General features: G+C 44.3%; 1 pseudogene; it reads right to left on the bottom strand.

Moving 5' to 3' along the window:
- Positions 1-234: 234 nt before the first annotated feature.
- Positions 235-22,340, bottom strand: LOC119877006 (annotated as a pseudogene).
- Between the last annotated feature and the right edge of the window lie 582 nt (positions 22,341-22,922).

Genomic DNA, 22,922 nt, shown 5'->3' with positions numbered 1-22,922 from the left:
GAGACGAAGTATGGTGTAAGGGAATGTGTGAATGCCAAGTGGACAAAAGGGGGACTGACATGTCTAGCTTTACAGGTGCACATGGATTGGCTGGAGTACCCTTGTTTAATTAAACAAAAGTCTAGATGTTGCACTAAAAATTTGACAGGTATGGTTAACACCTGACTCAGTTGAACTGAAGAAAAGGATATTTCCATGAGAAATGAGGAGGTCTAGTCCCCTCATTGAATAGCCTTAAGAGTAGATTCTGAGAAGGTGGAAAATGCAAGAGAAGAGATTATGCCTTAGAGCATCTACATGCCTTCGTTGCGACACAGTGAGACTCATTTCAGATTCCTGATCTCCTAAAACACAAGATTATCAATTTGTGCTCTTTGAAGGAACTAAGTCTGTGTAATATGGTAAAGCAGCAAGAGAAAACATTATAAGGACAGAGAAGCAGGCAACAAGAAACAACGACAGGGAGACGGCACACAGCCTGAAAAACAAGAGCCATTGTGATTTATGTGGACAGTCAGAGTGACAGCTCATTAGGAGAAAGGCAACAGACAAACAAGAAGGAATCTTGGAAAAGGGTGAGACAGTGAAGCACAGACAGTCTCATGTGCAAGAGCAGGAGAGCAGGAAGGCTGGCAGGTGGGCAGACAGGAAGCAGGAAGTGAGCAGAAACCAGCAGACAGGAGAGACTGACAGGAAGACAGAATGGCAGGCAGGAGGCCCTCGGGGTTCATCCTTGTCCCCACAAGGGTTAGAGGAGCTTCCTGAGATGCAGGTGGATCCCATTCTTGGACATCAACACAATTTTTGGAGTGGGGACAGGGATCCTGAAGGGATCTGGTGCCAGCTCAAAGTGGAGCAGGGTCAGGGCCACCGCCACCTTCATCTCCTTCATGGCAAAGTGCTGCCCGATGCAGTTCCTGGGTCAGGGAGGGAAAAGGAAACGAGAGAGGCCTCAAAGCCCCTGCCAGGAGCAGTCCCTTCAGGGCCAGCCTGCATGGGCCCAGCCCTGATCCCTTTCCCTCAGGACACATGCACATCTCTACCCCAAGCCTTGCTTTGTTAACACTCTCCCCTTGACCTCCGACAAAAGTCTACACTCCTCAGGATTAGCTCCTCCTCTTACCTCTGCTCTCAGCAAGCCTGAAACCCTGTTACAGGAGGGTCAAAACTTTGAGCCTCAGAGCCAAGTCAAGTGATCACTACAACAGTTAATCATTAGGTTCTTTGCTCTCTGCACCAGCCATTTCTGGTTTCACAATGTGGAGTCCAGGCCAGGGCACCAGAGGGGTTGGGCTGGGCCACATTTCAGGTCCTAACCGTATTTTGGGGGGCACCAGGGCCCCAGAACCTCATAGAAATGACAAGATGGAGTTGGGTAAGGAAGAGTCAAGAGGCCAACAGGGAAGCTTCCTGCAGGGGCAGAGCTATAGGGATGCTCCAGCTGCTGTGCCATCTGCCTTCCAGTTTGGGTCCAGACTCCTACCTTCCCCTCGGCCCCTCATTCAACTAGCTGCCATCCCATTCCAATTCTATAGCAGAAGTGTCCCTGCCTATCATCCCTCATTGCCACTTCACCTGGACTTTTATGTCTCTTGCCTCTGGTCCCTCTCCTGATTCACCGCCCTCCCATACTCAGAACCTCCCACGTCTTCCACCACAGGTAAGCATGTACACATGGCTCAGCCTGGCATCAAAGCCCTCTCTGGGTTGTTGGCACACTCACCTGCACCTATCCAGCTATGTCTCCCAGCCCAGCAACTGCTGAGGAGATCCAAGATCATGCCCTGCCTCCACCTCTGTCTCCAAATGACCAAGGCTAAGGGCAATGCCAGTCTGCCCTCAGCCCCCACACACAACCCACCCACCATTGGCTGTGCCTTTTCATTCCTGGACCCTGAATCACATGGTATTTTAATCAAGGACATGTCACTTACAAGTACAGGTCAGTGCCAGAAACATGGAACTTCCTACTGTGGGGTCAATTAGTAAAGGATTTAAGGCAAGAAAGAATGAATGCCTGATGTCTCCTTTGAGTAGACGCATGCAGTTCTTGATTCAGAACTCCCTGAAACAAGGGAAGTTTCCCATCTCATAGCATAGGCTTGGCATGGAGTCCGGCTTAATAATTAGTCTTAGATATTGAATGAGGTTTATTGAATTGAATAGGAAAGCAGAAAGGAATAAACAGAAGTCTCCATTAGTTCTAAGCTAGGAATTGAGCTGTCTACCCCTCTCCTGTCTCTTGTGGCAGCCACATGACTTGCCAATGTCTACCAGGAAGGAATCAATCCCAGGAGGAAACAAATCCTGGAGCCAATATCTGGAGAATAATTTGCTTAAAGCCTATTCTGCGAGAGTGCATTCACTTCGTTTAGAAGGATTGAAGATTCATATATTTGCTAAAATGAATTTTTCTAATAACTACTTAAAAAGTTTACAGAAGTTACTATATATGATTTATAGGACAATTTCAGCAGCCCAGGAGGATTTCACTCAGGAGAATAGTCATGCAGCTGAACAGCCATTTCAAGTGTGCTTTCTATTTTACATGCCAGGAAACTTTCAAATGCCACTTCTCATGTACATATACAAAACCGTGGATTTTCTCTCAAAGGCCACTTAATGTCCTCATTTATATACTTCCTCATTGGAGGATTGGACTCCAAGTGTAATATTCAGGTATGTAGATCATATGTAATGATTTGACAATGGAGAAAACTGTCAAGTGTTCACGATTATTTCCATGCAGTCCAAAATTCTTTTGAATAGATGCAAAAATACTAGAGTCACAAGTTGAAGTATTCACAAGTTGAATACTTTTGAAGCCCTTAAGAGATCGCAGGATATTTTCCTTTGTAGGCTTAAATATTTCAGACGTGCAGGCAGCTGAGGATGGAAACATGCACCAGGCAATGGTGCAGTGTGGGGGTTGAGTGGGGAGAGGGGCTGGTTTGAGAATGTGTGCAAAAGAAACCTTTTTATTCCATCCTGATGTGACATTGACAACACCTGAAAACTACATGTGACAATGTCAAATTCTGTAAACTGATCCTCATAAAGTGAAGAAATCTCAAGGATCCCTGAGCCATTGAATCATCACTGATGCTGAATTGTGGCTGGAAACTGAATGAGCAATGAATCAAAGTTTCCATAGCCTGCAGTGATTACCAAATTTCTTTAGTGCATAGAGACACACACCTCTTTCCCAGCACACCAACATGTCAGGGCATATCTGCAACACCCATGGAAATGTAGGAAGTGACAAACATCAGGAATATCCCTAGTAAACAGCCCCTCCTCCCATCGCAGTACAAGTGCCTCACCTTAATCCCCCTGAGAAGGGCAGGAAAGCATGGCTGTGTCGAGAGGCATCTGGTGCAAAGCGGGAAGGGTCGAACACCTGCAGAGGAACCCCAGGGCCAGGATAGGTGTAGTCTAGCTCCTCCTTCCTCTCAACCTCAGAACACACCCAGAAATGAAACTGGAGGAAGCATTGGCATGCAGAGATTCCCCCATACCATCCTCCCAAGGCCATCATACCTCTGGGTTTGGCCAGACATTCGAGTTGTGGTGAAGGGCATAAAAGGAGAGCAAGACTAAGAATCCTGTGGGGCAGAAGAGAGAAGAATGGTCATACCTGCCTGCAGGGCCAGGTGCTTGCCCACACAGCTTGGCAGCTACTATGAGAGCCACTTCTCATCACTCTGAGGGGAATGATAGTGTAGCAGGAGAGGTGGGGCAGACATGGCACAGCACATGTGCCCAGATTAGTAGATACCCAGACCAGGGTGAGAAGCAGAAAGAACTGGAGGCTTATGTTAGAGAGCAGCTCAAGGGACGACTCACATTTACCAAGTACCATCCAATAGCCCTTGGGGAATATGCATTGACTAATCCATCTCACAACAACCCTCCAAGGGAGGCCCAATGCCCATTGTTCACATGAGCACCTAAGCCTCAGAGAGGCTGAGCAACTTGCCTATGACCACCCAGCTGGGATGTGGCAGGGCTGGGATTCAGAGCAGAGGTGAGCTAAAAGGTAGACTAGACCATGGCAGGGACCTCAGATGTGGTCACCAGCTGCTCTCTCCATCAATCTGAGGGCTCCCTGGGAATGGGCCATCTGAAGAATGACAGTGGGTTTCCTGATATGCTTGATGCACTCAACCCCATAAGGGTGGAAGAAGAACTCTCCCTGCCCCAGTGCTCTCCCTCTCTAGTGATCAAATCTTGGGAGTTAGAATTGTATGCTATTTCTGAGCCCCTTCCTGAAGCCAACATCTCCTTGTAGAGAAGGTGCAATGTACTGAGTCATCATTATTTTTATATAAAATGTTTCTGTATTTACTTGAGAGAGTGAGAGAGACCCTGACCAGGGGAGTGTCAGAGGGAAAAGCAGACTCCCCACTGAGCAGGGAGCCCCATCCCAGGATCCCAGGATCATGACCTAAGCCAAGACATGCACACCAATGCTGAGCCACTTAGGGCCCCTGAGTCATTATTTTAACTGGCAGGTATATAGTTTTTTGTATTTGTCATCAAGGAGTTATCCTATCATTACATCAAATCTGGATGATATCAAAAGGGGTATCAATAAAGACAGAAATCCTTCAGGAGTTGTGTTGTTGGAGTCAGGAATAGGATATACATAGCTTAAACTCACAAAATGTCAGTGCCATCGATGGGAATAATATAGCGTCTGAAATGTTGTAACCCTCGGGGTTTGAATGTCGTGGATGAGGATAGAAACTTAGGATTCGGGGGAGGGGGGCAGCAAGATGGCGGAAGAGTAGGGACCCCAAGTCACTTGTCCCCACCAGATTACCTAGATAACTTTCAAATCATCCTGAAAACCTACAATTTCCGCCTGAGATTTATTTTATTTTTTTTAAAATTTATTTTTTATTGGTGTTCAATTTACTAACATACAGAATAACCCCCAGTGCCCGTCACCCATTCACTCCCACCCCCCGCCCTCCTCCCCTTCTACCACCCCTAGTTCATTTCCCAGAGTTAGCAGTCTTTACGTTCTGTCTCCCTTTCTGATATTTCCCACACATTTCTTCTCCCTTCCCTTCTATTCCCTTTCACTATTATTTATATTCCCCAAATGAATGAGAACATATAATGTTTGTCCTTCTCCAACTGACTTACTTCACTCAGCATAATACCCTCCAGTTCCATCCACGTTGAAGCAAATGGTGGGTATTTGTCATTTCTAATAGCTGAGTAATATTCCATTGTATACATAAACCACATCTTCTTTATCCATTCATCTTTCGTTGGACACCGAGGCTCCTTCCACAGTTTGGCTATCGTGGCCATTGCTGCTATAAACATCGGGGTGCAGGTGTCCCGGCGTTTCATTGCATTGTATCTTTGGGGTAAATCCCCAACAGTGCAATTGCTGGGTCGTAGGGCAGGTCTATTTTTAACTGTTTGAGGAACCTCCACACAGTTTTCCAGAGTGGCTGCACCAGTTCACATTCCCACCAACAGTGTAAGAGGGTTCCCTTTTCTCCGCATCCTCTCCAACATTTGTTGTTTCCTGCCTTGTTAATTTGCCCCATTCTCACTGGTGTGAGGTGGGATCTCATTGTAGTTTTGATTTGTATTTCCCTGATGGCAAGTGATGCAGAACATTTTCTCATATGCATGTTGGCCATGTCTATGTCTTCTTCTGTGAGATTTCTGTTCATGTCTTTTGCCCATTTCATGATTGGATTGTTTGTTTCTTTGGTGTTGAGTTTAATAAGTTCTTTATAGATCTTGGAAACTAGCCCTTTATCTGATATGTCATTTGCAAATATCTTCTCCCATTCTGTAGGTTGTCTTTGAGTTTTGTTGACTGTATCCTTTGCTGTGCAAAAGCTTCTTATCTTGATGAAGTCCCAATAGTTCATTTTTGCTTTTGTTTCTTTTGCCTTCGTGGATGTATCTTGCAAGAAGTTACTATGGCCGAGTTCAAAAAGGGTGTTGCCTGTGTTCTTCTCTAGGATTTTGATGGAATCTTGTCTCACATTTAGATCTTTCATCCATTTTGAGTTTATCTTTGTGTATGGTGAAAGAGAGTGGTCTAGTTTCATTCTTCTGCATGTGGATGTCCAAGCAGTCCTAAGGGGGAAATACATCGCAATACAAGCATCCATTCAAAAACTGGAAAGAACTCAAATACAAAAGCTAACCTTACACATAAAGGAGCTAGAGAAAAAACAGCAAATAGATCCTACACCCAAGAGAAGAAGGGAGTTAATAAAGATTCGAGCAGAACTCAACGAAATCGAGACCAGAAGAACTGTGGAACAGATCAACAGAACCAGGAGTTGGTTCTTTGAAAGAATTAATAAGATAGATAAGCCATTAGCCAGCCTTATTAAAAAGAAGAGAGAGAAGACTCAAATTAATAAAATCATGAATGAGAAAGGAGAGATCACTACCAACACCAAGGAAATACAAACGATTTTAAAAACATATTATGAACAGCTATACGCCAATAAATTAGGCAATCTAGAAGAAATGGACGCATTCCTGGAAAGCCACAAACTACCAAAACTGGAACAGGAAGAAATAGAAAACCTGATCAGGCCAATAACCAGGGAGGAAATTGAAGCAGTCATCAAAAACCTCCCAAGACACAAGAGTCCAGGGCCAGATGGCTTCCCAGGGGAATTTTATCAAACGTTTAAAGAAGAAATCATACCTATTCTCCTAAAGCTGTTTGGAAAGATAGAAAGAGATGGAGTACTTCCAAATTCGTTCTATGAAGCCAGCATCACCTTAATTCCAAAGCCAGACAAAGACCCCACCAAAAAGGAGAATTACAGACCAATATCCCTGATGAACATGGATGCAAAAATTCTCAACAAGATACTGGCCAATAGGATCCAATAGTACATTAAGAAAATTATTCACCATGACCAAGTAGGATTTATCCCTGGGACACAAGGCTGGTTCAACATCCGCCTGAGATTTAAAGAGAGAACAGCTGGAATGCTACAGTGAGAAGAGTTCGCGCTTCTATCAAGGTAGGAAAACGGAAAAAAAAAGAAGAAGAAGAAGAAGAAGAAATAAAAAGCATCCAAGGGGGTGGGGCCCTGCGAGGAGTGCGGCTACGGCCACGTGGCGAGTGCCCCCAGGACAGGAAAGCCCCGCCCCGGAGAAGCAGGAGTTCGCAGGGAGTTGGAGCAGGATCCAGGAGGGGCGAGGATGCCCTCAGGCTCCCAGGGCCACTAACACAGGACCTGGGCCCCGGGGGAGAGCGCGCCACACCCCGCGGCCGAGCTCCCTAAAGGGCTGCAGGCTGTGCAGGGCTGGGCTGGGAGCAGCTCGGAGGTGGCTCTGCGCGGAGGGAGCTGCGTGGCTCCGGGAGCCAGATTCCAGCAGTGCAGGCCCAGGATCCCAGGGTGCCGGGGGACACAGCTCAAGACCCAGCACTCCCGCCGGGACAGGCAGAGGCCAGGAGGGCCCAGGACAGCAAGGACGCTCCTGCCACCGGGTGGTCCCAAGCTGTGCAGGTCAGCTGCCCCACCCCGGGAGCATCCAGGCCCCTGGGGCCTGAGAGCTGCTTTGGAAGTTACTGTAAGAGCTGACTCCAGGGCTGGAGAGTTGGCCGCAGCCACTGTTGCTGTTCCTCCTGGGGCCTCACAGGATAAACAACCCCCACTGAGCCTCACAGTGGCCTCACCTGATAAACAGCTCCCACTGAGCCATGCAACAGGCAGGGGGCTGAGCAGCTCCCCCAAGTGCTCATACCTGAGAATCAACACAGCAGGCCCCTCCCCCAGAAGACCTGCTAGAAGTACAGGACAGGGGAAAAGCAAGTTATTTACCAAGCAGCACTGGAAAGTTCCAGGGGAAGACGAGGGATTTACAGTATACAGACTATACTCCCCTTTGTTTTTTTTTTGTTTTCTGTTAGCTTCCCCCAACCCCATTTTTTTTCTTTTCCCTTTTTCTTCTTTTTTTTTTTCTTTTTTCTCTTCTCTCTTTTTCTCCTTTTCCCAATGCAATTTGTTTTTGGCCACTCTGCACTGAGCAAAATGACTAGAAGGTAAAACTCCCCTCAAAAGAAAGAATCAGGGAGGAGGGGCAAGATGGTGGAAGAGTAGGGTCTCCAAATCACCTGTCTCCACCAAATTACCTAGAAAACCTTCAAATTATTCTGAAAATCTATGAATTCGGCCTGAGAATTAAAGAGAGAACACCTGGAATGCTACAGTGAGAAGAGTTTGCGCTTCTATCAAGGTAGGAAGACGGGAAAAAAGAAATAAAGAAACAAAGGCATCCGAGGGGGAGGGGCCCCGCGAGGAGCCGGGCTGAGGCTGGGGCCAGTGTCCCCAGGACAGGAGAGCCCCGTCCCGGAGACGCAGGAGCTGCACCAACCTTCCCGGGCGGAAAGGGGCTCGCAGGGACTTGGAGCAGGACCCAGAAAGGCGAGGATGGCCTCGGGTTCCCTGGGACAGTAACAGAGCAACTGCGCCCCCAGGAGAGTGCGCCGAGCTCCCTAAGGGCTGCAGCGCGCACGGCGGGACCCGGCGGGACCCGGAGCAGCTCGGAGGGGCTCGGGGGCGGCTCCGCGGAGGGGGCTGCGCGGCTCCGGGACCAGCTCGGAGGGGCTCGGGCAGAGGAAGAGGCTCCGTGCGGAGGGGGCTGCGTGGTTCCAGGAGCAGCTCGGGGGGCGCTCAGGCGGCGGCTCCGCAGAGGGGGTTGCGCGGCCGGGGAGCGCGAATCCAACAGCGCAGGCCCCGGAGCACAGGGCGCCGGGACACAACCCAAGATCCAGCCTCCCCCGAGACAGGCAGAGGCCGGGAGGGCCCAGGACAGCAAGGACGCTCCTGCCCCGAGCTGAGCAGATCAGCGGCCCCGCCCCAGAGCCTCCAGGCCCTGCAGACGACCTCCAGAGTTCCTGCCGGAGCTGAATCCAGGGCTCCAGAGCTGGCCCCGCCACTAGGGCTGTTGCTCCTGGGGCCTCACGGGGTAAACAACCCCCCACTGAGCCCTGCACCAGGCAGGGGCACAGCAGCTCCCCCAACTGCTAACACCTGAAAATCAGCACAACAGGCCCCTCCCCCAGAAGACCAGCTAGACGGACAACTTCCAGGAGAAGCCAAACTTAAAGTACACAGAATCAGAAGATACTCTCCCCCGTGGTTCTTTTTTTTGTTTGTTTGTTTTGTTTTGCTTTTTGATTTGTTTCCTTCCCCCACCCCTCTTTTTCTCCTTTCTTTCCTTTTCTTTCTCTTTTTCTTTTTTTTTCGTTTTTTTTTCTTCCTTTTTTTCTCTTTCTCTTTTCTTTCCTTCTTTCTCTCCTCTCTTTTTCTCCTTTTCCCAATACAACTTGCTTTTGGCCACTCTGCACTGAGCAAAATGACTAGAAGGAAAACCTCACCTCAAAAGAAAGAATCAGAAACAGTCCTCTCTCCCACAGAGTTACAAAATCTGGATTACAATTCAATGTCAGAAAGCCAATTCAGAAGCACTATTATACAGCTACCGGTGGCTCTAGAAAAAAGCATAAAGGACTCAAGAGATTTCATGACTGCAGAATTTAGAGCTAATCAGGCAGAAATTAAAAATCAATTGAATGAGATGCAATCCAAACTAGAAGTCCTAACGACGAGGGTTAACGAGGTGGAAGAACGAGTGAGTGACATAGAAGACAAGTTGATAGCAAAGAGGGAAACTGAGGAAAAAAGAGACAAACAATTAAAAGACCATGAAGATAGATTAAGGGAAATAAACGACAGCCTGAGGAAGAAAAACTTACGTTTAATTGGTGTTCCCGAGGGCGCCAAAAGGGACAGAGGGCCAGAATATGTATTTGAACAAATTCTATCTGAAAACTTTCCTAATCTGTGAAGGGAAACAGGCATTCAGATCCAGGAAATAGAGAGATCCCCCTCTAAAATCAATAAAAACTGTTCAACACCTCGACATTTAATAGTGAAGCTTGCAAATTCCAAAGATAAAGAGAAGATCCTTAAAGCAGCAAGAGACAAGAAATCCCTGACTTTTATGGGGAGGAGTATTAGGGTAACAGCAGACCTCTCCACAGAGACCTGGCAGGCCAGAAAGGGCTGGCAGGATATATTCAGGGTCCTAAATGAGAAGAACATGAACCAAGAATACTTTATCCAGCAAGGCTCTCATTCAAAATGGAAGGAGAGATAAAGAGCTTCCAAGACAGGCAGGAACTGAAAGAATATGTGACCTCCAAACCAGCTCTGCAAGAAATTTTAAGGGGGACTCTTGAATTCCCCTTTAAGAAGAAGTTCAGTGGAACATTCCACAAAAACAAGGCCTGAATAGATATCATGGTGACACTAAACTCATATCTCTCAATAGTAACTCTGAATGTGAATGGGCTTAATGACCCCATCAAAAGGCGCAGGGTTTCAGACTGGATAAAAAAGCAGGACCCATGTATTTGCTGTCTACAAGAGACTCATTTTAGACAGAAGGACACCTACAGCCTGAAAATAAAAGGTTGGAGAACCATTTACCATTCGAGTGGTCCTCAAAAGAAAGCAGGGGTAGCCATCCTTATATCAGATAAACTAAAATTTACCCCGAAGACTGTAGTGAGAGATGAAGAGGGACACTATATCATACTTAAAGGATCTATTCAACAAGAGGACTTAACAATCCTCAATATATATGACCCGAATGTGGGAGCTGCCAAATATATAAATCAATTATTAACCAAAGTGAAGAAATACTTAGATAATAATACACTTATACTTGGTGACTTCAATGTAGCTCTTTCTACACTCGATAGGTCTTCTAAGCACAACATCTCCAAAGAAATGAGAGCTTTAAATGATACACTGGACCAGATGGATTTCACAGATATCGACAGAACTTTACATCCAAACTCAACTGAATACACATTCTTCTCAAGTGCACATGGAACTTTCTCCAGAATAGACCACATATTGGGTCACAAATCGGGTCTGAACCGATACCAAAAGATTGGGATCGTCCCCTGCATATTCTCAGACCATAATGCCTTGAAATTAGAACTAAATCACAACAAGAAGTTTGGAAGGACCTCAAACATGTGGAGGTTAAGGACCATCCTGCTAAAAGATGAAAGGGTCAACCAGGAAATTAAGGAAGAATTAAAAAGATTCATGGAAACTAATGAGAATGAAGATACAACCGTTCAAAATCTTTGGGATGCAGCAAAAGCAGTCCTAAGGGGGAAATACATCGCAATACAAGCATCCATTCAAAAACTGGAAAGAACTCAAGTACAAAAGCTAACCTTACACATAAAGGAGCTAGAGAAAAAACAGCAAATAGATCCTACACCCAAGAGAAGAAGGGAGTTAATAAAGATTCGAGCAGAACTCAACGAAATTGAGACCAGAAGAACTGTGGAACAGATCAACAGAACCAGGAGTTGGTTCTTTGAAAGAATTAATAAGATAGATAAACCATTAGCCAGCCTTATTAAAAAGAAGAGAGAGAAGACTCAAATTAATAAAATCATGAATGAGAAAGGAGAGATCACTACCAACACCAAGGAAATACAAACGATTTTAAAAACATATTATGAACAGCTATACGCCAATAAATAGGGCAATCTAGAAGAAATGGACGCATTCCTGGAAAGCCACAAACTACCAAAACTGGAACAGGAAGAAATAGAAAAACTTAACAGGCCAATAACCAGGGAGGAAATTGAAACAGTCATCCAAAACCTCCCAAGACACAAGAGTCCAGGGCCAGATGGCTTCCCAGGGGAATTTTATCAAACGTTTAAAGAAGAAATCATACCTATTCTCCTAAAGCTGTTTGGAAAGATAGAAAGAGATGGAGTACTTCCAAATTCGTTCTATCACCTTAATTCCAAAACCAGACAAAGACCCCACCAAAAAGGAGAATTACAGACCAATATCCCTGATGAACATGGATGCAAAAATTCTCAACAAGATACTGGCCAATAGGATCCAACAGTACATTAAGAATATTATTTACCATGACCAAGTAGGATTTATCCCCGGGACACAAGGCTGGTTCAACACCCGTAAAACAATCAATGTGATTCATCATATCAGCAAGAAAAAAACCAAGAAACATATGATCCTCTCATTAGATGCAGAGAAAGCATTTGATAAAATACAGCATCCATTTCTGATCAAAACTCTTCAGAGTGTAGGGATATAGGGAACATTCCTTGACATCTTAAAGGCCATCTATGAAAAGTCCACAGCAAATATCATTCTCATTGGGGAAGCACTGGGAGCCTTTCCCCTAAGATCAGGAACAAGACAGGGATGTCCACTCTCACCACTGCTATTCAACATAGTACTGGAAGTCCTAGCCTCAGCAATCAGACAACAAAAAGACATTAAAGGCATTCAAATTGGCAAAGAAGAAGTCAAACTCTCCCTCTTCACAGATGACATGATACTCTACATAGAAAACCCAAAATCCTCCACCCCAAGATTGCTAGAACTCATACGGCAATTCGGTAGCGTGGCAGGATACAAAATCAATGCCCAGAAATCAGTGGCATTTCTATACACTAACAATGAGACTGAAGAAGGAGAAATTAAGGAGTCAATCCCATTTACAATTGCACCCAAAAGCATAAGATACCTAGGAATAAACCTAACCAAAGATGTAAAGGATCTATACCCTCAGAACTATAGAACACTTCTGAAAGAAATTGAGGAAGACACAAAGAGATGGAAAAATATTCCATGCTCATGGATTGGAAATATTAATATTGTGTAAATATCAATGTTACCCAGGGCAATATACACGTTTAATGCAATCCCTATTAAAATACCATGGACTTTCTTCAGAGAGTTAGAACAAATTATTTTAAGATTTTTGTGGAATCAGAAAAGACCCTGAATAGCCAGGGGAATTTTAAAAAAGAAAACCATATCCGGGGGCATCACAATGCCAGATTTCAGGTTGTACTACAAAGCTGTGGTCATCAAGACAGTGTGGTACTGGCACAAAAACAGACACATAGATCAGTGGAACAGAATAGAGAACCCAGAAGTGGACCCTGAACTTTATGGTCAACTAATATTCGATAAAGGAGGAAAGACTATCCATTGGAAGAAAGACAGTCTCTTCAATAAATGGTGCTGGGAAAATTGGACATCCACATGCAGAAGAATGAAACTTGACCACTCTGTTTCACCATACACAAAGATAAACTCAAAATGGATGAAAGATCTAAATGTGAGACAAGATTCCATCAAAATCCTAGAGGAGAACACAGGCAACACCCTTTTTGAACTCGGCCACAGTAACTTCTTGCAAGATACATCCACGAAGGCAAAAGAAACAAAAGCAAAAATGAACTATTGGGACTTCATCAAGATAAGAAGCTTTTGCACAGCAAAGGATACAGTCAACAAAACTCAAAGACAACCTACAGAATGGGAGAAGATATTTGCAAATGACATATCAGATAAAGGGCTAGTTTCCAAGATCTATAAAGAACTTATTAAACTCAACACCAAAGAAGCAAACAATCCAATCATGAAATGGGCAAAAGACATAAAGAGAAATCTCACAGAGGAAGACATAGACATGGCCAACATGCATATGAGAAAATGCTCCACATCACTTGCCTTCAGGGAAATACAAATCAAAACCACAATGAGATCCCACCTCACACCAGTGAGAATGGGGAAAATTAACAAGGCAGGAAACAACAAATGTTGGAGAGGATGCGGAGAAAAGGGAACCCTCTTACACTGTTGGTGGGAATGTGAACTGGTGCAGCCACTCTGGAAAACTGTGTGGAGGTTCCTCAAAGAGTTAAAAATATACCTGCCCTACAACCCAGCAATTGCACTGTTGGGGATTTACCCCAAAGATATAAATGCAATGAAACGCTGGGACACCTGCACCCCGATGTTTATAGCAGCAATGGCCACGATAGCCAAACTGTGGAAGGAGACTCAGTGTCCAACGAAAGATGAATGGATAAAGAAGATGTGGTTTATGTATACAATGGAATATTACTCAACTATTAGAAATGACAAGTACCCACCATTTGCTTCAACGTGGATGGAACTGGAGGGTATTATGCTGAGTGAAGTAAGTCAGTCGGAGAAGGACAAACATTATATGTTCTCATTCATTTGGGGAATATAAATAATAGTGAAAGGGAATAGAAGGGAAGGGAGAAGAAATGTGTGGGAAATATCAGAAAGGAAGACAGAACGTAAAGACTGCTAACTCTGGGAAACGAACTAGGGGTGGTAGAAGGGGAGGAGGGCGGGGGGTGGGAGTGAATGGGTGACGGGCACTGGGGGTTATTCTGTATGTTAGTAAATGAACACCAATAAAAATTTAAAAAAATAAAAAAATAAAAATAAAGAAAGTAGAAAGAAAGAAAGAAAGAAAGAAAGAAAGAAAGAGAGAGAGAATCAGAAACAGTCCTCTCTCCCACAGAGTTTCAAAATTTGGATTACAATTCAATATCAGAAAGCCAATTCAGAAGCACAACTACACAGCTACTGGTGGATCTAGAAAAAAGCGTAAAGGATTCAAGAGACTTCATGACTGCAGAATTTAGATCAAATCAGGCAGAAATTAAAAATAATTAAATGAGATGCAATCCAAACTAGAGGTCCTAACGATGAGGGTTAACGAAGTAGAAGAATGAGTGAGTGACAGAGAAGATAAATTGATGGCAAGGAGGGAAACTGGGGAAAGAAGAGAAAAACAATTAAAAGATCATGAGGATAGATTAAGGGAACTACATGACAGCCTCAGAAGGAAAAATCTACGTTTAATTAGGGTTCCCAAAGGCGCCGAAAGGGCCAGAGGGCCAGAATATGTAATGAAACGAATGATAGCTGAGAACTTCCCTAATTTGGGGAGGGAAACAGGCATTCAGATCCAGGAAATAGAGAGATACCCCATTAAATCAATAAAAACTGCTCAACACCTCGACATTTAATAGTGAAACTTGCGAATTCCAAAGATAAAAAGAAGATCCTTAAAGCAGCAAGAGACAAGAAATCTCTAACTTTTATGGGGAGAAATATTAGATTAACAGCAGACCTCTCCACAGAGACCTGGAAGGACAGAAAGGTCTGGCAGGATATATTTAGGGTCCTAAATGAGAAGAACATGCAACCAAGAATACTTTATCCAGCAAGGATCTCATTCAGAATAGAAGGAGAGATAAAGAGCTTCCAAGATAGGCAGAAATTGAAAGAATATGTGACCACGAAGCCAACTCTGTAAGTAATGCTAAGGGGGACTCAGTAATAGAGGAAGTCCAAGGGAACATTCCACAAAACAGGACTTAATAGGTATCATGATGACACTAAATTCATATCTTTCAATAGTAACTCTGAACGTGAACAGGTTTAATGACCCCATCAAAAGGCACAGAGTTTCAGACTGGATAAAAAAAAGCAAGACCCATCTATTTTCTGTCTACAACAGACTCATTTTAGACAAAAGGACACCTACAGCCTGAAAATAAAAGGTTGGAGAATCATGTACCATTCAAATGGTCCTCAAAAGAAAGCAGGGGTAGCCATCCTAGTTTATATCAGATAAACTAAAATTTACTCCGAAGACTGTAGTGAGAGATGAAGAGGGACATTATATCATACTTAAAAGATCCATCCAACCAGAGGACCTAACAATCATCAATATTTATGCCCTGAATGTGGAAGCTGCCAAGTATATCAATCAATTAATAACCAAAGTTAAGACATACTTAGATAAAAATACACTAGTATTGGGAGACTTCAACACGGCGCATTCTGCAAGTGACAGATGTTTTAAGCACAACATCTCCAATGAAACAAGAGCTTTAAATTATACACTGGACCAGATGGATTTCACAGATATTTACAGAACTTTACATCCGCACGCAACTGAATACACATTCTTCTCAAGTGCACATGGAACTTTCTCCAGAATAGACCACATACTGTGTCACAAATCAGGTCTGAACCGATACCAAAAGATTGGGATCGTCCCCTGCATATTATCAGACCATCATGCTTTGAAATTAGAACTAAATCACAAGAAGAAGTTTGGAAGGATTTGAAACACGTGGAGGTTAAAGACCATCCTGCTAAAAGATGAAAGGGTCAACCAGGAAATTAGAGAAGAATTAAAAAGATTCATGGAAATTAATGAGAATGAAGAAACAATAATTCAAAATCTTAGGATACAGCAAAAGCAGTCCTGAAGGGGAAATATATCACAATACAAACATCCATCCAAAAACTGGAAAGAACTCAAATACAAAAGCTAACCTTGCGCTTAAAGGAGCTGGAGATACAACAGAAAATTGATCCTACACCCAGCAGAAGAAGAGAGTTAATAAAGATTCGAGCAGAACTCAATGAAATAGAGACCAGAAGAACTGTGGAACAGATCAACAAAACCAGGAGTTGGTCCTTTGAAGGAAATAATAAGGTAGATAAACCATTAGCCAACCTTATTAAAAAGAAGAGAGGAAAGACTCAAATTAATAAAATCATGAATGAGGGATCCCTGGAAGGCGCAGCAGTTTAGCGCCTGCCTTTGGCCCAGGGCGCGATCCTGGAGACCCGGGATCGAATCCCACGTCGGACTCCCGGTGCATGGAGCCTGCTTCTCCCTCTGCCTATGTCTCTGCCTCTCTCTCTCTCTCTCTCTCTGTGACTATCATAAATAAAATTAAAATAAAATAAAATAAAATAAAATCATGAATGAGAAAGGAGAGATCAAAACCAACACCAAGGAAATACAAACGATTTTAAAAACACATTATCAGCAGCTATACGCCAATAAATTAGGCAATCCAGAAGAAATGGACACATTTCTGAGAAATCACAAACTACCAAAACTGGAACAGGAAGAAATAGAAAACCTGAACAGACCGATAACCAGGGTGCAAATTGAAGCAGTCCTCAAAAACCTCCCAAGACACAAAAGTCCAGGGCCAGATGGCTTCCCTGTGGAATTCTATCAAACGTTTAAAGAAGAAACCATACCTATTCTACTAAAGCTGTTCAGAAAGATAGAAAGAGATGGAATACTTCCAAACTCATTCTATGAGGCCAGCATCACCTTAATCCAAAACCAGACCAAGGCCCCACCAAAAAGGAGAATTACAGACCAATATCCATGATGAACATGAATGCAAAAATTCTCAACAAGATACTAGCCAATAGGATCCAACAGTACATTAAGAAGATTATTCACCTTGACCAAGTGGGAATTATCCCTGGGATGCAAGGCTGGCTCAACACTCGTAAAGCAATCAATGTGATAGATCATATCAACAAGAGAAAAAACAAGAACCGTATGATCCTCTCAATAGATGCAGAGAAAGCATTTGAGAAAATATAGCATCCATTCCTGATCAAAACTCTTCAGAGTGTAGGGATAGAGGGAACATGCCTCAGCATCTTAAAAGCCATCTGCGAAAAGCCCACAGGAATATTATTCTCAATGGGAAAACTGGGAGCCTTTCCTCAAAGATCAGGAACAAGACAGGGATGTCCACTCTCACCACTGCTATTCAACATAGTACTAGAAGTCCTAGCCTCAGCAATCAGGCAACACAAAGAAATAAAAGGCATTCAAATTGGCAAAGAGGAAGTCAAACTCTCCCTCTTCACAGATGACATGATTATCTACATAGAAAACCCAAAAGACTCCACCTCAAGATTGCTAGAATTCATACAGCAATTTGGCAGTGTGGCAGGATACAAAATCAATGCCCAGAAGTCAGTCACATTTCTATACACTAACAATGAGACTGAAGAAAGAGAAATTAAGGAGTCAATCTTATTTACAATTGCACCCAAAAGCATAAGATACCTAGGAATAAACCTAACCAAAGAGATAAAGGATCTATACCCTCAGAACTACAGAACACTTCTGAAAGAAATTGAGGAAGACACAAAGAGATGGAAATATTCCATGCTCATGGATTGGAAGAATTAATATTGTGAAAATGTCAATGCTACCTGGGCAATTTATACATTTAATGCAATCCCTATCAAAATACCATGGACATTCTTCAGAGAGTTGGAATAAATTATCTTAAGTTTTGTGTGGAATCAGAGAAGATCCCGAATAGCCAGGGCAATATTGAAAAGGAAAACCAGAGCTGGGGGCATCACAATGCCAGATGTCAGGTTGTACTACAAAGTTGTGGTCATCAAGACAGTGTGGCACTGGCACAAAAACAGACACATAGATCAATGGAACAGAATAGAGAATCCAGAAGTGGACCCTTAACTTTATGATTAACTAATATTCAACAAAGGAGGAAAGACTCTCCACTGGAAAAAAGACAGTCTCTTCAATAAATGGTGCTGGCATTAGAAATGATAAATACCCACCATTTGCTTCAACGTGGATCGAATTGGAGGGTATTATGCTGAGTGAAATAAGTCAATCGGAGAAGGACAAACATTATATGTTCTCATTCATTTGGGGAATATAAATAATAGTGAAAGGGAATATAAGGGAAAGGAGAAGAAATGTGTGGGAAATATCAGAAAGGGAGACAGACTCCTAACTCTGGGAAACGAACTAGGGGTGGTGGAAGGGGAGGAGGGCGGGAGGGTCGGGGTGACTGGTGACAGGCACTGAGGGAGGCACTTGACGGGATGAGCACTGAGTGTTATTCTGTATGTTGGCAAATTGAACACCAATAAAAAATAAATTTATTGTATAAAAAAATAAATAAATGGTGCGGTGCTGGGAACATTGGACAGCCACATGCAGAAGAATGAAACTAGACCATTCTCTTACACCAGACACAAAACTAAACTCAAAATGTATGAAAGATCTAAATGTGAGACAAGATTCCATCAAAATCCTAGAGGAGAACACAGGCAACACCCTTTTTGAACTCGGCCAAGTAACTTCTTGCAAGATACATCCATGAAAGGAAGAGAAACAAAAGCAAAAATGAACTTTTGGGACTTCAACAAGGTAAGAAGCTTTTGCACAGCAAAAGAAACAGTCAACAAAATTAAGGGACAAGCTACAGAATGGGAGAAGATATTTGCAAATGACGTATCAGATAAAGGGCTAGTATCCAAGATCTATAAAGAATTTGTTAAACTCAACAGCAAAGAAACAAACAATCCAATCATGAAATGGGCAAAAGACATGAAGAGAAATCTCACAGAGGAAGACATAGACATGGCCAACAAGCACATGAGAAAATGCTCTGCATCACTTGCCATCAGGGAAATACAAATCAAAACCACAATGAGATCCCACCTCACACCAGTGAGAATGTGGAAAATTAATAAGGCAGGAAACCACAAATGTTGGTGAGGATGCAGAGAAAGGGGAACCCTCTTGCACTGTTGGGAATGTGAACTGGTGCAGCCACTCTGGAAAATTGTGTGGAGGTTCCTCAAAGAGTTAAAAATAGATCTACCCTACGATCCAGCAATTACACTGCTGGGGATTTACCCCAAAGATACAGATGCAATGAAACGCTGGGACACCTGCACTGCGATGTTTCTAGCAGCAATGTCCACAATAGCCAAACTGTGGAGGGAGCCTTGGTGTCCATCGAACGATGAATGGATAAAGAAGATGTGGTCTATGTATACAATGGAATATTCCTCAGCCATTAGAAACGACAAATACCCACCATATGCTTCGACGTGGATGGAACTGGAGGGTATTATGCTGAGTGAAATCAGTCAATCGGAGAAAGACAAACATTATATGGTATCATTCATTTGGGGAATATAAAAAATAGTGAAAGGGAATGAAGGGGAAAGGAGAAAAAATAAGTGGGAAATATCAGAAAGGGAGACAGAACATTAAAGACTCCTAACTCTGGGATACGAACTAGGGGTTCTAGAAGGGGAGGTGGGAGGGGGGTGGGGGTGACTGGGTGACGGGCACTGAGGTGGGCACTTGATGAGATGAGCACTGGGTGTTACTCTATATGTTTACAAATTGAACACCAAAAAAAATATATTTTTAAAAAAAATAAAGGGGAAAGAAAAACATGAGTGGGAAATATCAGAAAGGGAGACAGAACAGGAGAGACTCCTAACTCTGGAATCGAACTTGGGTGGTGGAAAGGGAGGTGGGCTGGGGGTGGAGTGGCTGGGTGACGGGCACTGAGGGGGCACTTGACGGGATGAGCACTGGGTGTTGTTCTGTATGTTGGCAAATTGAACACCAATAAAAAATAAATTTATTATTTTTTTAAAAAGCCAGAAAAAAGAGACTTAGGAGTCTATTCCTTCATCATCTAAAAATCTAGACACAATTTTCATGTTATGTGGAGAATGAGCAGGTGGAGAATATTCTCTCTCGGTACGATGGGGAACTCCCATTTATTTTATTTTTTAATTACTCTTTTAATTGAAGTTCCATTTGCCAACATATAGTATGACACTCTCTGCTCCTCCTATCAAGTTCCCTTGCAGTGCCCGTCACCCAGTCACCCCATCCCTGTGCCCACCTCCCCTTCTACTACCCCTTGTTTCTTTCCCAGAGTTAGGACTCTCTTATGTTTTGTCTCCCTCTCTAATTCTTCACTCTTGTTTTCCTTCCATTCCTCTATAATCCCTTTGACTATTTATTATATACATTGAATGTGGCCAGACTCTGTGACAAGCATTCCATAACCTCATCCAAACTACAACCTTGTCCCCACTTACTGCAGATAAAATGGGTCATCAAACATTAGAACTGCCCCAGGACATGTGGATTCAGACCTCCCATGCATCCCACAGGACTGCTTACGGAGTGAGAGTTGTGAAGGCCATACCTCTGGGCAAGGAGCGTCCATCAGGGAAGGTGATGGGCTTGCTGAGCTCTCTGCCAACAGTTGGAACTGGTAGATAGAGTCGCAATGCCTCCTTGATGCACATGGTGGTGTAGGGCATCTGGTCCAGGTGCTCCCTAAAACAAAGCTATCTTGAAGGGCAAGCAAGGCCCTGGCAATCAGTGTATTCCCTAATTGAGGAGGCAGGACCCTATCAGGGCCCTCCCATCTCATGAACACTCATCAGGTGATGGAGGCACCATCCCCCAGAAGGCTCTGGATCTCCTCCCGGCACCTCTGCTGATGCTCGGGGTGTGTGGCCAGAATATAGAGAATCCAGGAGATGCCGCTTGCTGTGGTGTCATGCCCCTCAAACTTGAACGTGTCCACTTCTGCACGGAGGTCCTTGTCAGACAAGCCTCTCCCATTCTCCATCTGGGAAGACCCAGAGAGAGGGCAGACTTTGAGTCTTCACCCTTACTCCCCACCTGTGGGCAAACACTCAGGCCTCCCCTGCCACACTCACTTTGGCTAAGAGGAGGATGTCCAGGAAGTCCAAGTGCCTCTTGTTCCTGACCTTCTCAGGCTCTTCCTCCTCCTGTAGCTGAGCCTTCCTCAGCTTGATCACTCAGTCTGCCCAAACAGTGTTCCCAGGTGGAGTTGAGAGCTCTGAGTGCCCAGACATAGCCAGCCACATAGCCCACCTGCCCCCTGTGCCACAGCCACGGTGCCAGGGGGATCAGGAGGAGTTTGGCAATGGGTGTGCATGCCAGGGTGAGAGCTCTAGCACCAGGTATTTGCATGTCAGCGATCCCCTCAACAGCACAGACCAAGGAGGCTCTGCTTGAATGTGGCTGGCAGGGGGGCTCATTCAACCTTCACCCAGGTTGTGACACATGTAGCTTCCTGCAAGAACTGGGCACACTAACAGGTGCACCGGGGGGAAATCCAGAGTGGCTTTGTCCCAGGTTCTGGAGGGGCAGTGAGGGGCAGGCCTCTGTCCTAGGGTGAGGGCCTATCCCTTTGGGATGTGCCTAATGAAGGAAGGGAGGTGCCCAGAGGGCAGAGTCCAACCTGTGTGTTCATGAGCAAGCTGGCAGGCCTTGTGGTTCCTGCGGCCTTCAGAGGTCAGCCAGTAGAAGATGTCTTTCTGGTAGAAAACATTCCTCATCCGGGAAAACACCAGGTAGTTCAGATCTTTAATGGCCTGAATGTAGGACTGGAAGTTCCTGAAGGAGGATGGTGCAGAAGGGTCGAGTTGGAGGGAGGCATCTGAACTGGAATGGATGGGGCTGTGGGTGGAGGTTTCCTCAGTCATTGGTACAGGTGACCTAGGCATCTGACATTTCTGTCTTATGCCCTGGAAACTCCCAGCCATTTATGAGGGATTTGGGCAGCCGCGCTTCTCCCTGAGGCAGGGATCAGGGTCTGTGCCTAATGTAGGTTTGGTGTGGGGTGAATTTGGATGTCAGACTGGGGCTCTGCAGAATGTGACTCTTTGGGTTGGTAAACATCACAACTACTGGAACTGCCTCCAGATGATTCCACACCAGTTGGTAGGAAATAGGACCTGGCCTTAAGCATTTCACTGACCTGTCTGCCTAGTGGTTGCCCTGGTACCTGAAGGCACACTTCATAATAGTGTCCAAGGTCATCAAGGAGACGTGTTCAAAGATCTCCAGATGTGAGTTCTGGCTGAGGAGCTCCTCCCACTTGTCTTGTGTAGAGGGGACACATTGATCCTTCTCTACAGCTCTGGAAGGCCCAGGCTGACGAGGCTAGGCTCTCTCTGCTTCTCCACATATTCTGATGACATGTCCTCACTTTCTAAAGCAGTTGTGTTTCATCGATTTAGGACCATAGAGCTGAGTATTTATGATATGTTGAGTATTTTCTCAGAAACTGTTTTTATTTTATTGAGAATGATCTATGATCTCATTCATTTGGGGAATATAAAAATTAGTGAAAGGGTATAAAAGGAAAGGAGAGAAAATGAGTGAAAATATCATTGAAGGTGACAAAACATGAGAGACACCTAACTCTGGGAAATGAACAAGGGGTAGTGGAAGGGGAGGTGGGCGGGGGGTTGGGGTAACTGGGTGATGGATACTGAGGGGGAACCTGGTGGGATGAGCACTGGGTGTTATGCTACATGTTGGCAAATTTAACT

This window comes from Canis lupus, chromosome 15 (assembly GCF_011100685.1).
Source record: "Canis lupus familiaris isolate Mischka breed German Shepherd chromosome 15, alternate assembly UU_Cfam_GSD_1.0, whole genome shotgun sequence".
Lineage (NCBI taxonomy): Eukaryota > Metazoa > Chordata > Mammalia > Carnivora > Canidae > Canis > Canis lupus.
This window is presented reverse-complemented; position numbering and strand designations above follow the sequence as displayed.